Source organism: Bacillus rossius, chromosome 1, assembly GCF_032445375.1.
Source record: "Bacillus rossius redtenbacheri isolate Brsri chromosome 1, Brsri_v3, whole genome shotgun sequence".
Classification (NCBI taxonomy): domain Eukaryota; kingdom Metazoa; phylum Arthropoda; class Insecta; order Phasmatodea; family Bacillidae; genus Bacillus; species Bacillus rossius.
In genome coordinates, this window is record NC_086330.1 from 7436159 (window position 1) to 7449443 (window position 13285).

The window sequence follows — 13285 nt, forward strand, 5'->3', positions numbered from 1 at the left end:
ATCTAAATCAAAATCTTGCATCTTAATTACACCAACAGAGTTTGTACTCGAGTGCTTAATTACAAGGTAGGTGATCTTATTTATTTTGGTAAGATATTATATAGGTACAGCTATTATACACACTACATTAAACGTATAAAAAAAATAGTTTTGTGAGCGTGCATGTCTCACACAGTTAATAACAGTTTCTCGCTCCCATTTTTTTTAAATTTTTTACGTTTATGATATCGATCGAAGCCTGAAAATACTGAACCCTGTAATTTAAATATTTATGAACTATCGCTAATCTGCTACATATACCTTTCCGATGAAATGTTGCTGCTCGTAAGTACCACAGCTTAGTGTTTTATCTTAAAAACTTTCTCTTTTATTTGTAATAAATAAACCAATTGTCCAGCCACAACTCTAAAGGCGTAGGTATACCACAAGTCCTATACAGGTTTTAAACTTATTATTTGCTGCAACGTAGACTGCAAATATATGTATATACCTCTATTGCTTTAATGATTGAATTACAATTATTTTGCCACTGCCTTCTGCGACTGTGGCCTGTCAAATACCAGTCAGCAGGACAGTGGCCTATCACGTCGACCCACTCCAAGGAAGAGGAGGTTCTACAGTAAGGAATCTGCCAACAGGAAACTATTATATAAGTATAGTAAACATAGTGCCGTGAATTTCAGCCCGACGCCAAATGAATCAAAAAACCACGAAAAAAAATCTTTTCCTAAGGGACTGTCATTGGCGCAGAGCCGCCCAGATCAAATAAGGACCTGCAGTCGAAGTTTTTTCGGTCTAATTCAGACTCATCAGTAGAGACAGGAAAAATTCGCGGGTTCAACGACCTCCAGGATAGACTCCACTATCCTCTTCACACTCGGGCAAATTACAACAGTTCATTGGCTGTTGACTTGTGAGTCGTCTCGACTGGGCAGCCTGTGATTCGACACTTCTATGAGTGAGGGTCTCTAATTGGCCCTCAGTCCTCCAGATTAACAGTGAACCAATGGCAGGAGCAGCACTAAGGTATAATTATTTGAATTGTAGCATGTCACGAAATGAATCCGCGAATTTTTCAGGTCTCTAATAATTAGTAGGGACCGGAAAAATTCGCGGGTTCAATGATCTGTAGGATGAACTCCATTGTTCTACGTACACTCGGTCAAATGTCACCCACTCATTGGCTGCTGTCTTGTGAGACGTCCCAAAGTAGCAGCTTGTGATTCGAAAAAAGCCTTAGGTTGGGTGTTTCTCATTGGCCCAGAGACATCCAGGTGAGTTGTGAGCCAATAGCAGAGGTAGCACTGAGGTATAACTATTTGTATTTTAGCCTATCGTGAAATGAATTCGCGAATTTTTCCGGTCTCTAGCAATTATTAGAGACCTGAAAAATTCGCGGATTAATTTCGTGACATGTTACACTTCAAATAATTATACCTGGGTACTGCTTCTGCCGTTGGTTCACTGTTAATCTGGAGTAATGTGGGCCAATTAGAGACCCTCACTCATAGAAGTGTCGAATCACAGGCTACCCAGTCGAGACGACTCACAAGTCAACAGCCAATGAACAGTTGGTATTTTCCCGAGTGTGTAGAGGTTAGTGGAGTCTATCCTGGAGGTCGTTGAACCCGCTAAATTTTCCGGTCTCTAGTTATTATGATAGTTAATTTTTTTGTATAGTATAAACATGGATGCTTCTCATGTTTGTCGGATAACACTGTACCTGATTCAACGGACCTATTTTCACAGCAGTGCAAAATCAATAATCAAAGAAATTTATCTTCGATCCCTCCTTAATAAATTACTATTTCTAACACTTGGGGCACAATGCCACTTCTTTCTGATTGGGTAAAAATTTCCACCTTCTACAAAACCTTCCACAGAAATTTAAACACGTCCGATTACAGATACTCCCCATGAAAACGACAAGCGCTCCGGTAATATTCTTCCGCACAACCGCCCACACCAGCTGCCATGAGTAGGGACTGGAAAAATTCGCGGTTTCAATGACCACTAGGATAGACTCCACGATTCTCTATGTACTCGGGAAACTATCACCTGGTCATTGGCTACCGACTCGGGACACCTGTTTACTGAGATTCTTATGATTCGATACTTCTTTTGTTGAGTGTTTTCCATTGGCTCAGAGTCCTTCAGGTAAATTGCGGTCCAATCACTGACGCAGCATTAAGCTAAACGAGTTTGGATTCCAGCCTGTCTCGAAAGGAATCCGCGAATTTTTCCCGTCTCTAGCCGTGGGAGTGCGACAGGGCGCATCGTGTGACAGGGCCTTCAGCCGGGTCTCGGGGCAGGAGGGGTGGTCGGTGTCCCAGCGCGCGCGGAGCGGAGTGTACCCGCACAAAGGGGCTCCGGTAAACAAAGCGAGCCGTAACTCGGGGGCTCATGTATAAGGACGGGGAGGAGGGGAACTCATGTCGGAGGGGAGGTCGGGACGTCTCTGAGCTACCGCTGTTCCTGCCCCTAGTCCCCCTCGCCCTTCGCCAACCCGCCACTGAACAAGGAGGGTGACGCAGAAGTGAGACTCCTACAGCGCAAACTGAAAACATGTTTCGTGCTACGTATGAAGCTATCCGTTAGGTGGGCCCATAACTAGAGACCGGAAAAATTCGCGAGTTCATTTCTCGATAGGCTAAAATACAAATAGTTATACCTCAGCGCTGCCTCTGCTATTGGCTCAAAACTCACCTGGATGACTCTGGGCCAATGAGAAACACTCAACCTAAGGCTTTATAGAATCACAGGCTGCTACGTTGGGACGTCTCACAAGACAGCAGTCAATGAGTGGGTGACATTTGACCGAGTGCATGTAGAACTATGGAGTTCATCCTACAAGTCATTGAACCCGCGAATTTTTCCGGTCCCTACAGTGGCTTCTGAGAATTTTTTCACATAGCTATTTAATTTCAATTTTCACGTTTTTTTTCCTAACACGGCGTTACAAAGCGTGCTGGAGCCAGGGCTGCCGCGATGCATGCTGGTAGTCAGCTGGCCCAGTGACGTAGTGCGTGCCTCTGAGGACTATCCCCCCCCCCCCCACTTCCTCCTCGGGCTTTTGTCACTGACCCTCCAAGCAGTGGGGGGTTCTGTAGGCTCACAGAGGCCGCCGCGTGGTTTGACGTGACTTCCGACGCGTTTCTGGATGTTTCGAGCGCCGGGAAGGAACGAGACACGTCACAACCACTCCAGTACATTCCAGAAATACGGCCACCTGGTATAAAAGCGGCGACGCCGGCCTCCTCGGAAGTTCCGAAAGGAGTGACGTGCGCGTTCAGCGAAGAGGGTGAGAGACACTACTCCCCCCCCCACCACCCCCTCTATTTATCAACGGAGTGACGGGACCGTGCGTGTGTGACCGAGTGGCGCGAGACTGTGTGTGTGTGGACAGGTGCGAGGTAGGGAAGCCTAAGATGTACATCAAGTTCTGTCCCTAACCGAACACGCCCGAATATTCACTTTCGGCCAACCTCGGGTTTATTTATATTTCTCTGTTTATTTTAATGTAGCCATACTAACCTAACTAACCGTCAATAGTGTTTTAAAGTGTTTTAATGTAGCTAACCTAACCGACCACTTTTAATATTTGAATTCATTTTTCCTGCGCAAAAATAAAACAAATCTCGAGGTTGGCCGAAGGTGAATATTCGGGCGTGTTCGGGCAGGGACAGAACTTGATGTACATCTTAGGCTTCTCGTACGAGGTTAGGGGCGAACCACAGTTGAGCCTGGCTCCAGCGAGGAGTGCGAACTACGGAACTTGAGGGATATTTGGTGATTTGTGAACAAACATTAAGTGTTGTGATTTACTTAGTAATGTAAATATTAGTAGCAAATAAATCTGTAAAAAAATTAATTGGGCTATCCTTAAAACGAATCCGTTCTCCCCCCCCCCCCCCACACTCATAACAACATATTTCATGGCCGAGAAAATGGCATGAAATGTGTTTTGAAATATATAAATTTCTGTACAAAATGATTTAAGTACCTCATAAACGTAATTCCAACGCACTATAACATTTTGTTTGAAGGCAATGATAGGAATTTGAAAAAAGATAGGAATTTGAAATGATGTTTTCCATTACTAATAATTCGTTCTCAGAAGAAGAAAAAAAACAGCGGTGGAACAATGTAAACGAATTTAAAAAAAGAAGAAAATGATCCACGCGTGTTTAAGACCACAAAAACAACCCACAACCGCGGAAACCGACCACACAAGACTATAATGAGACATACACAAACCAAAACTATTTATGTCTGTGGTAATTGAATTACATAAAAGGTTTCCTAGATCAGTTATAAATATTTGTATATATACACATATAATAGGAGTTAACGAATCTATTAATAGTCGAACTACTTTATTTTTACTTTTGGAGTGTGTAATATCAAAACTATAAATCCCAGCAGATAGATTTTTGGCCACGTTTTAAGCACGAAAAGAAGGTTGCCTTATTACACTGTAGTAATCTTATCCGTTCGTGGTTTCGATGGCTGAACTAATCCTTACAATATTATATTTGGGCTTACATCAGTTTTAAGTCAGTTTAGTAATAATTTATGTTTTTTTTTGTATGAAGATTTAAAGGTTCTGATTGAATCTGTTATTAAGTTTATCCTGTATCACTTTTGTGAGAAAAAAATCAATATTCGCTATACTACAGTAAGAATTGTGTAGTTTCCTGGGTTCGGTCCCAGACTGGGAACGTTGCGAAGATGCTTGGACGAGGAAACTCCACTTGCCCTAAAGACATTCGACCTAAAATTAATTTCGGCTGAATGCCTGTTAGGTCGATTGACTAATAAGGCAAATGACTTTCAGGCGAATTGACTTTTAGGGCAAGTGACGTTTAGGAGATATGACTTTTAGGTCAAATGACTTTTAGGGCAACTGACTTTTAGGTCAAGTGGCGTTTAGGAGATATGAATCTTATGTGAAATGACGCGCACCGGCTTGGACGCCCCTGGCAGGGCGGGGCGAGTGGCTGACCACGTGGGTGGCCGGCTGACCACGTGAAGGCTCTCGTCCGAGCCGGTCCCGCCCTCTCTAGCATCCTCCTCACTTCCCGGGCGTCCTTCTGTCTATTTGTGTTATTATCGAAGTGGAACTTCTTTGCTGAGGGGGCTACAATTTGTAGAGACAGGAATAATTCGCGGGTTCAACGACCTCCAGGATAGACTCCACTATCCTCTACACACTCGGGCAAATGCCAACTGCTCATTGGCTGTTGACTTGCGAGTCGTCTTGACTGGGCAGCAGCCTGTGATTCGACACTTCCACGAGTGAGGATCTCTAATTGGCCCTCATTACTCCAGATTAACAGTGAACCAATGGCAGAAGCAGAACTCAGGTATAATTATTTGAAGTGTATCATTTCACGAAATGAATCCGCGAATTTTTCAGGTCTCTAACAATTTGCCAGCGTTACGTAAATTCCGATCGCATGAGGGGAATAGTCGAGTACGTGGTGGGGGAACCGGTAGAGGAGGAGAGTGCGTCAGCGGCGACGCCACTCCAACGCATGCACTAGCGGTCGAATGAGATTAAGGCACCTGGGTGTGGGGGGGGGGGGGAGACAGAGAGAGAGAGAGAGAGAGGAATAGATTCCTAGCATAGCATGATATATGTGATTGGTAACAGTCAGGGGGAGAGGTAGACATGACGCAGCTACGGATTTCTCGTAAAGCTGCTTGTGTTTGTCTACTCCTCAGTTTTCGTAACGGTTAATGATTGAAGATACCATGTTTTTATGTAAATATATTTATTGTCTTAGTGGCAAAGTTAAGGCTTCTCTTAAACGTAATCATACTTCCCAAACTTATAATACTAATCTAAACTAATAGCTTGAGAACTGAAAATCTAGACATTTTCACTACTAAAGAACATTTTCAAACAAACGTTAATAACATTAAAAATTAAAAGAACTTAAAACAGGAATACAGAAGACAGAAGACATGTTGTTACAATCATTACACTTACACATAAGCAGCTGTGGTTATGAAAATCAGTGGCGGCGTAGAACAATGTAACTTATTCCGAAACCTCAGGTTTGAACTTGGAGAGTGTTTCTGAACCCCTCAGCCCTGCAGGGAGCCTGTTCCAGTCGCGCTGCAGAAACAGCGAAGGAGTTGGAATAGTACTGTGTCTTGTGGGCAAGAATACAAAATGACTAGAGACCGGAAAAATTCGCGAAATCATTTCGCGTTAGGCTAAAATACAAATAGTTATACCTCAGTGCTGCCTCTGCTATTGGCTCACAACTCACCTGGATGACTCTGGGCCAATTAGAAACACCCGGCCAAAGCTGTATCAAATCACAGGCTGCTACGTTGGGACATCTCACAAGACAGCAGCCAATGAGTGGGTGACATTTGACCGAGTGTACGTAGAACTTTGGAGTTCATCCTGCAGGTCATTGAACTTGCGAATTTTTTCCGGTCCCTAAAAATGACGTAATTTCATTTAAGGAAATTGTTTCATATTTGTAATTGATTTTTATTCAGATTGTGGTCCGAAATCTTTTCCAATTATTAGAATGAATGCTAGATGGTATAATATGTATTATAATAATTATATATAAAAATTTTGTACCAATGAATCATAATGATGTGCTTCATCCGAAGCTTGGCAAACTTTGTTCAGATCATCTAATTGTTTTGATACCTTAATCATTTTATCCTGTATCACAGCTTCGGGAATCTTGTTCTAGGACTAGGATTAGAATATATTTATTAACTTCTAGTAAGCGCTAGTGTACGCACATGACACCTCTAATACGGTGCATTAGATTTGAGCACAGTCTATTATCTACCCATGGAAAAAAAACTAAATTAAGTACAAAATTCAAACTTCGTGACGTGATTTTTTTATTTCGTAACTAATTCATTTTCGATAGTTTAAGTGATAAAATAGTGTGAACATTTTGATACTAAAATACAGTTAATACATCTTCTGGAGGCGTTTCAGACACAACGCTGCTATGCTGCAGATACGTCAGCATGTTTCGTCAATGTGACGTCACATCTGTGGGAGGAGGAACTGAATTGTTGCCCTTTGGAAGGGCAGCCCTTCAGGATTTTTCTGGCAATGGTTTGTTTGTACAGCGACTAGAAGGGCAGCCCTTCCAGTATCTTAAAATGTGTCTTCGTAATTTTATAATCTTGAATTGTTGCCCCTTGAAAGGGCAGCTCATCTGAATATCTTTAACAGTGCTGTTTTTGAAAGGTTGTCTGCATTGTTGCCCCTTGGAAAGGCAGCCCTTCAGGATTTTTCTGACAGTGGTTAGTTTAGGTTAGGTCGCTTTACAAACCAATCACTATCAGAAAATTCCTGAAGGGCTGCCCATCCAAGGGGCAAGAATTCAGACAACCTTTCAAAAACACTACTGTCAGAAATATCCTGATGGGCTGTGCTTCCAAGGGGCAAGTTTTCAGGATTATTTAAACACTTAAAGAAACATGTTTTCAGAAATTGGATGGGCTGCCCTTCCAGTCGCTGAACAAACAAACCATTGCCAGAAACATCCCGAAGGGTTGCCCTTCCAAGGGGCAGCATTTCAGTCGCCCCCTGTGGGATGTACGCGTGGGAGGTCCGCGTCTCCCACACATGACGTCACTGTCGCCGACAAGAATCTGCTCGCCTCGTGACGTCAGAGAGCTTTGTCTCCCCACCCGCCCACGCGCTGTCGACGCTGCTGCCATCTGTCATGTGCGCGGGAACCAACACGGCGTGCGCGGGAACTACCAGCTGCACACCTGCGAGGCGCGTGGGCCCAGCCAGCGTTTAGTCAGGGGTGTCCGTGTGTCAGGGGAAGCCTTCTTTTCACAGACGAGAGAGCTAAAAACCCGAACTTCCCCGAACTTCGTGCTTTTTTTTCGTATCTTTAATCTTTGAATATATATACTGTATAGAAGTCGCCAGCCCAGGTTAAAATTTCTAATACGGTTTGAGGTAGTTGGTTAATTAAACTGTATTCTCGGTTTCTGTCATTGTAAATTATAATGTAACAAATGTAAGTTTTGGCAAAAGAGCACAGAGTGCTGGCATGTCAACAAATATTGTATAAAACACTATAAAGGGTACTTTATGTAAATAAAAAAAAAACTTTTGAACTTTGAACTCCTGTTGAACGACCTTGAGCTGCAGTGAATGATAGGTGGGGGGTGCGGGGAATGACAGCGGGCGACAGTGCGGCGCTCTAACGTGTAAATAACAACTAAGACGATACAGGGCGTTACGGCAGCGCACTGCAGCGGTGAAGTTCCCAAGCTGCTCATCATACGCTTCCGAAAAAACGTAGAGTAAATCCTATCCACTCGCGACTTCTATACAGTATATATATTCAAAGCTTTAATGTAGCTATCCTAAACAAATCAACCGTCCACAATGTTTTAAAGTATTTATAATAGAGCTAACCTAACCTAATTGACCATTAGTATCCTTTTATCAACACCGCCATATTTATTTACAATGAACCAAAAAAAAAACCGAAGATGCAAGATCGGGAGTTTGGCTCTCTCGTCTGTGAAAAGGATTCCCGTGTGTCAGCGAGGCGGGATGACAAGCGCGACGCTCGCTGGTGCTTCTAGCGCGGTGTCTCCTCTGGACTGGCGCGCAGTCTTCTCGTCGTGGATATGAGCGGTGACCGTAACATCATATGGCGGAGAAATGAAGATAAAGGTGTAATAAAAGTCCCTTAAGTGCTGTCAAGAATCTGTACCGGTTGTTTTACGCCTAAAAATTTCTTTGAAAACATGTGTTTTAGCCATTTTTAACTCTTCTAAAAATACAGTTTTTAAGAACTTAATCCGAAATGAAAATTACTTTTCGGCCCTCAGCGAACTCTTGAATGCTTTTCGTAAGCAGACCCCATTCGGATATCTCGAGTAGTTTTGAAATCGCGTTGTTTTTTCCTGAAGCTCTGCGCTCCGTGTGTGTGCCCGGGTAGACAGGGGCCTTAAAGCCCTTAAACAAGCTCTCAGCTCAACGTGACGTCGAAACGTGCTAAATGTTTTCCTTGCACACGACCGCCTTTCGAGGCACGCTTTCAAACGACAGCCACTTTGCGAATTCCAAAAATAACATTACTCAATATCAAGAATGTACAATTTCATTAATTACCTAGGTATCTCCGTACATTTACGAACTTATTAGTTTACTTATTGACGTGATAACGTCTAATAAATCGATGAACGCCGGTTGCACGAACGCAAAAGTGTCCCGTTAAGCACATTGTCCCGTTACGCTGTGTCCCGTTACGCTCATTGTACGCTTGCGCCGCATCTATCTCTCTTCCACTCGATTGGAACAACCATCGATTTGACTTTTTCGAGGCACATTAAACTTGAAACACTCCCATTCGTTTCTACTTTTCCTATCATCGTCCTATCATTAATAGAATAACACAGATTGGACGAAGTTAAATAGCAAACATGTATAAAAGTTATAGTTAAAATAATCTCTTCGTTAAGGTAATAAACATATTTGAATTAATGAGTGCAAATAAAAGTAAATTTATCAATTAAATTGTAGATTTTATTTCACTCCTTCTGTGCATCCATACAAAATAGTCACAATTCAATAAAAATGATTAAATTTTATTCATAAAAGTATGCAATAATTTCATCAATGTTTTGTTATGACGTTGTCACGTTAAACTATCGTCCGTAAACCGACTTTACAGACAACCAATTTATTTACAAATCATTTTATTTCTATTTTTTAACATCATTACGCAAGAACAATCTTGCACGTACACTGTTAAAAAGTTCACCTTCAGTTCACGAAGAAGACTGCTGGATACAAAATTATCCAGGGATCTTTGTATATTTATCGTAATATTCGTAAATTTGCGGGTACTAAGTTCGAGCATGAATCCACAAGAATAATATTTATATATCAGCAAAACTTCAAAAAACATGTAAAGACTACTTGCAAGAGCTCTTACTTCTTCCAAGTTGTGTTTAACCTGTGTATAAAGAAAAACGGAACTGAATGTTTAAACACGTCATGGTTTATACAGAGATCCTGTTATCTAAAACTACTAAGAACTTTTCATTTATTTTAGGTGAATTCTTCGTTGAAATTTTGTAAATTTACTGTACGTGAAATAAAACACATTCATAACCTTCTCGTTACAGCAGAAACAATCATATTCCGTCCCAATGCCTGTTTACCTAGTTTACAATACAACACAGGACTAACACGTAAGAATATGGAACTACTTTACACGAATATGGAATTATCTGGGACTGGAAATAAACTAAATTTTAAGCGCATTGTTCTGTGAAAATTCCGAAAATGCATTGTAACTTCGAACAGTACACGAGAATGTTATTTTAGGCTAGTGATTTTTTTAAGTATATCTTAAAATTGACACAGTGAAAAACACTTGGAAACCAAATGTGCAACGACTTTTTTTTTAAAACAACAATGTTCTTTCTTTCGCAATGAACAGAGAGGTAAAACACTATTCAAACACATCCATATGAACGATCACCATCCAAGAATCAGCCAAGGTCAATGTTTCTGAACCTTGCCACGTGATATTCCAAACTCCTTCGCCAACCAATGCCAACCAAACGGACCAATCACTACTCAGGTCATCTCACTGAGCATATAACCTCTCTATTATTTAAAATGGCTACAACGCAACCTGCCTAAACGTTCGGAAGCAACTGCTACAGATCTCTCATCATCATAAAAGATAAGAAATGTCTATTTATTCGTCACTTGTTAAAAATCTATACTTTAACCTAAGTGTGTGTTTATATATATATATATATATATATATATATATATATATATATATATAGTCACAAAAATTACGGAAGGATGTTGGTTAAAGTTTCTCCATAACCGAAAAGGATAAAAGGGGGGATTTTTTCATATATTGTATATACACAAATTAAAAAAATATATATATTACGTAGATTGTAATTCCAAAGAAAGAGAAAATGTTAAATAGACCTACCTCTAACCATAAATCTGAACGTGTAAAAACGAAAACGGCTAGTGTTGGAGATTAATCGTTGTATAAATTTCTACATGAGCTAGATGAGATTTTTTTTGCTGAAATTATGGGGGAAAACCACAATTTTCTCTCTTAGTGTAATTTTTGAAAGGGATGATAATCCGTATTGGTATATTTCTTTTTTATAATTCGTACTTGAACCAACAGGATTTTAAAGATTACTTATAGCTAGGGACAAGTTTTTATGATGAATTGAAATAAAATTGAAATATCACGCAAAGCAAATCAATAACAATATATAACACCGAAATGCAAGTTAATACACAATTTAGCACCGAAATGAAACTAAAAAAATGAAATTAATTAGCAATTTTACTAAACTAATCTGAAATTACAAAAATGTAATCGTTTATCGTGATAAATACATGAATTGTAATTGATTTAGCATGAAATTTGTACACGAATGTATGACCAAAATGGAGTGGGTGAAAAAAATGTGATATTGTTTAATTTTGACTCGCTTACATAAGTAACACGTTTTTACATTACGCTGCATGTTTCAAAATCAAAAATATTTGCCCGTTTAATTTTAATTTTTCTGAATAGTTCTGTTCTAGACATGCTTATTACTGATGATTTTACTGTAATAGTACATAAGGTGTTAAAACAGATTACAATATTTTAGTGAATTAATTTTAAGATATATTTTAGTTGCATATTTGTTTATTGTTTACCTAATTTTTCAATGAATAAAGACAATTTAAAAAAAAAACTTTAAAACCGAAATATCCTGTTTCAAAAACGAAATCGTACTAGAAATATTTGTCTTATAGTGCACGTAGAGAATCCACAATAATTAGAGACCAGTAAAATTCGCGATTTCAAATCCCTAAAGGATAGACTCCATAATCCTCTATGTACTCGTGCAAATTACATCTGCTGATTGGTTACCGACTCGTAACACCTGTTGACTGGAATGATTGTGATCCGCTAATTCTTCTGTTAAAGATTTTTCATTGGCCCAGAGTCCTTCAGATAAACTGTGGCCCAATCACTGAAGCAAAATAATGTCAAAAGTATTTGGACTCTATCCTATCGCGAAATGAATCCGCGAATTTTACAGGTCTCTAACAATAATATAGGGGTTGTTTATTTGTGTTGTCCGGCACCTGTAGGGTTACTGTTTATCACATCGCGGAGACATATGTTGCGATAAACACGGACCGTCCAAGAAGTGACCGAAAAAAGGGGGTTGTCTGTGAAGTCGGTTTACGGACGATAATTTTACGTGATAACGTCAGAAGAAAAGAAATTGATGAAAAATTGCATACTTTTTTTTTTTAATTTTCAAATATTATTTACAGTTTTTTTTCAAATTTAATTTAAATAATTTGTTTAAAATATAATCACGAACAATTAGTTAAAAAAAAGCCCCGCCTTAACCTGTTTGATTATTACAGAAGATTTTCTCGCTCGGTGGTTTGGCCGGTTCTTGCACGCTCGGCTCGGGCGGAACGTGACAATTTTTCGTGCGTTGCAGCCGGCGTTCGTCGATTTATAAGACGTGATCACGTCAATGAGGCGCAGGAGGTGTGCTAGCCAGCTGGACTACGCACTTGGTAGTCCGACAGCGCTCCAGAAGACTCAAGTACACACGCTTGCAAAGGAGACGTGAGGTAGTGTGAGACATGAGGCAGGCGGCGACGACATCCGTGTTCCTTGTACCACCTTGAGGCGCGCTGGCAGGTTCCCAAGCGGGAAGCCAACGATGTACATTCTGTGTTGCACAGACCCGAATACTCACGTTGGCAAGCCTTCTTTTCACAGACGAGAGAGCCAAACCCGAAGTTCCCCGAAGTTCATGCTCGCTTTTTCCCCCCCGTTCTATTTCATTGTATAAACCGGTGTGGCATTAAATTTTGCGGTCGATTAGGATAGGTTAGCTACATTATAAATACTTTAAAACATCGTGGAAGGTTGGCTATATTAGGTAAGTATAGCTACATTAAAAATACTGTAAAATCATTTTATGGTTGCTTAGCAAATAACCTTTTTAATATGTAGCTATCCAGGGCTAGGAAACCAACCGTTTACATGATTTCACAGTATCTTTAATGTAGCTATCCTAACCAAATCAACCGTCCACAATGTTTTAAAATATTTATAATGTAGCTAACCTAACCTAATTGACCATTAGTTATCTTGAGTTGTATATTTATTTACAATGATCAATGAACAAAAAAAAAACCGAAGATTCACGATCGGGTGTTTGGCTCTCCCGTCTGTAAAAATAAGGC

General features: G+C 40.3%; 1 protein-coding gene across 8 annotated transcripts in view; it reads right to left on the bottom strand.

The window, feature by feature from the left end:
- Positions 1-13285, bottom strand: part of LOC134531653 (peroxidasin) — a 443688-nt gene that overhangs the window by 238279 nt on the left and 192124 nt on the right. The gene's annotated exons all lie outside the window — the stretch shown is intronic.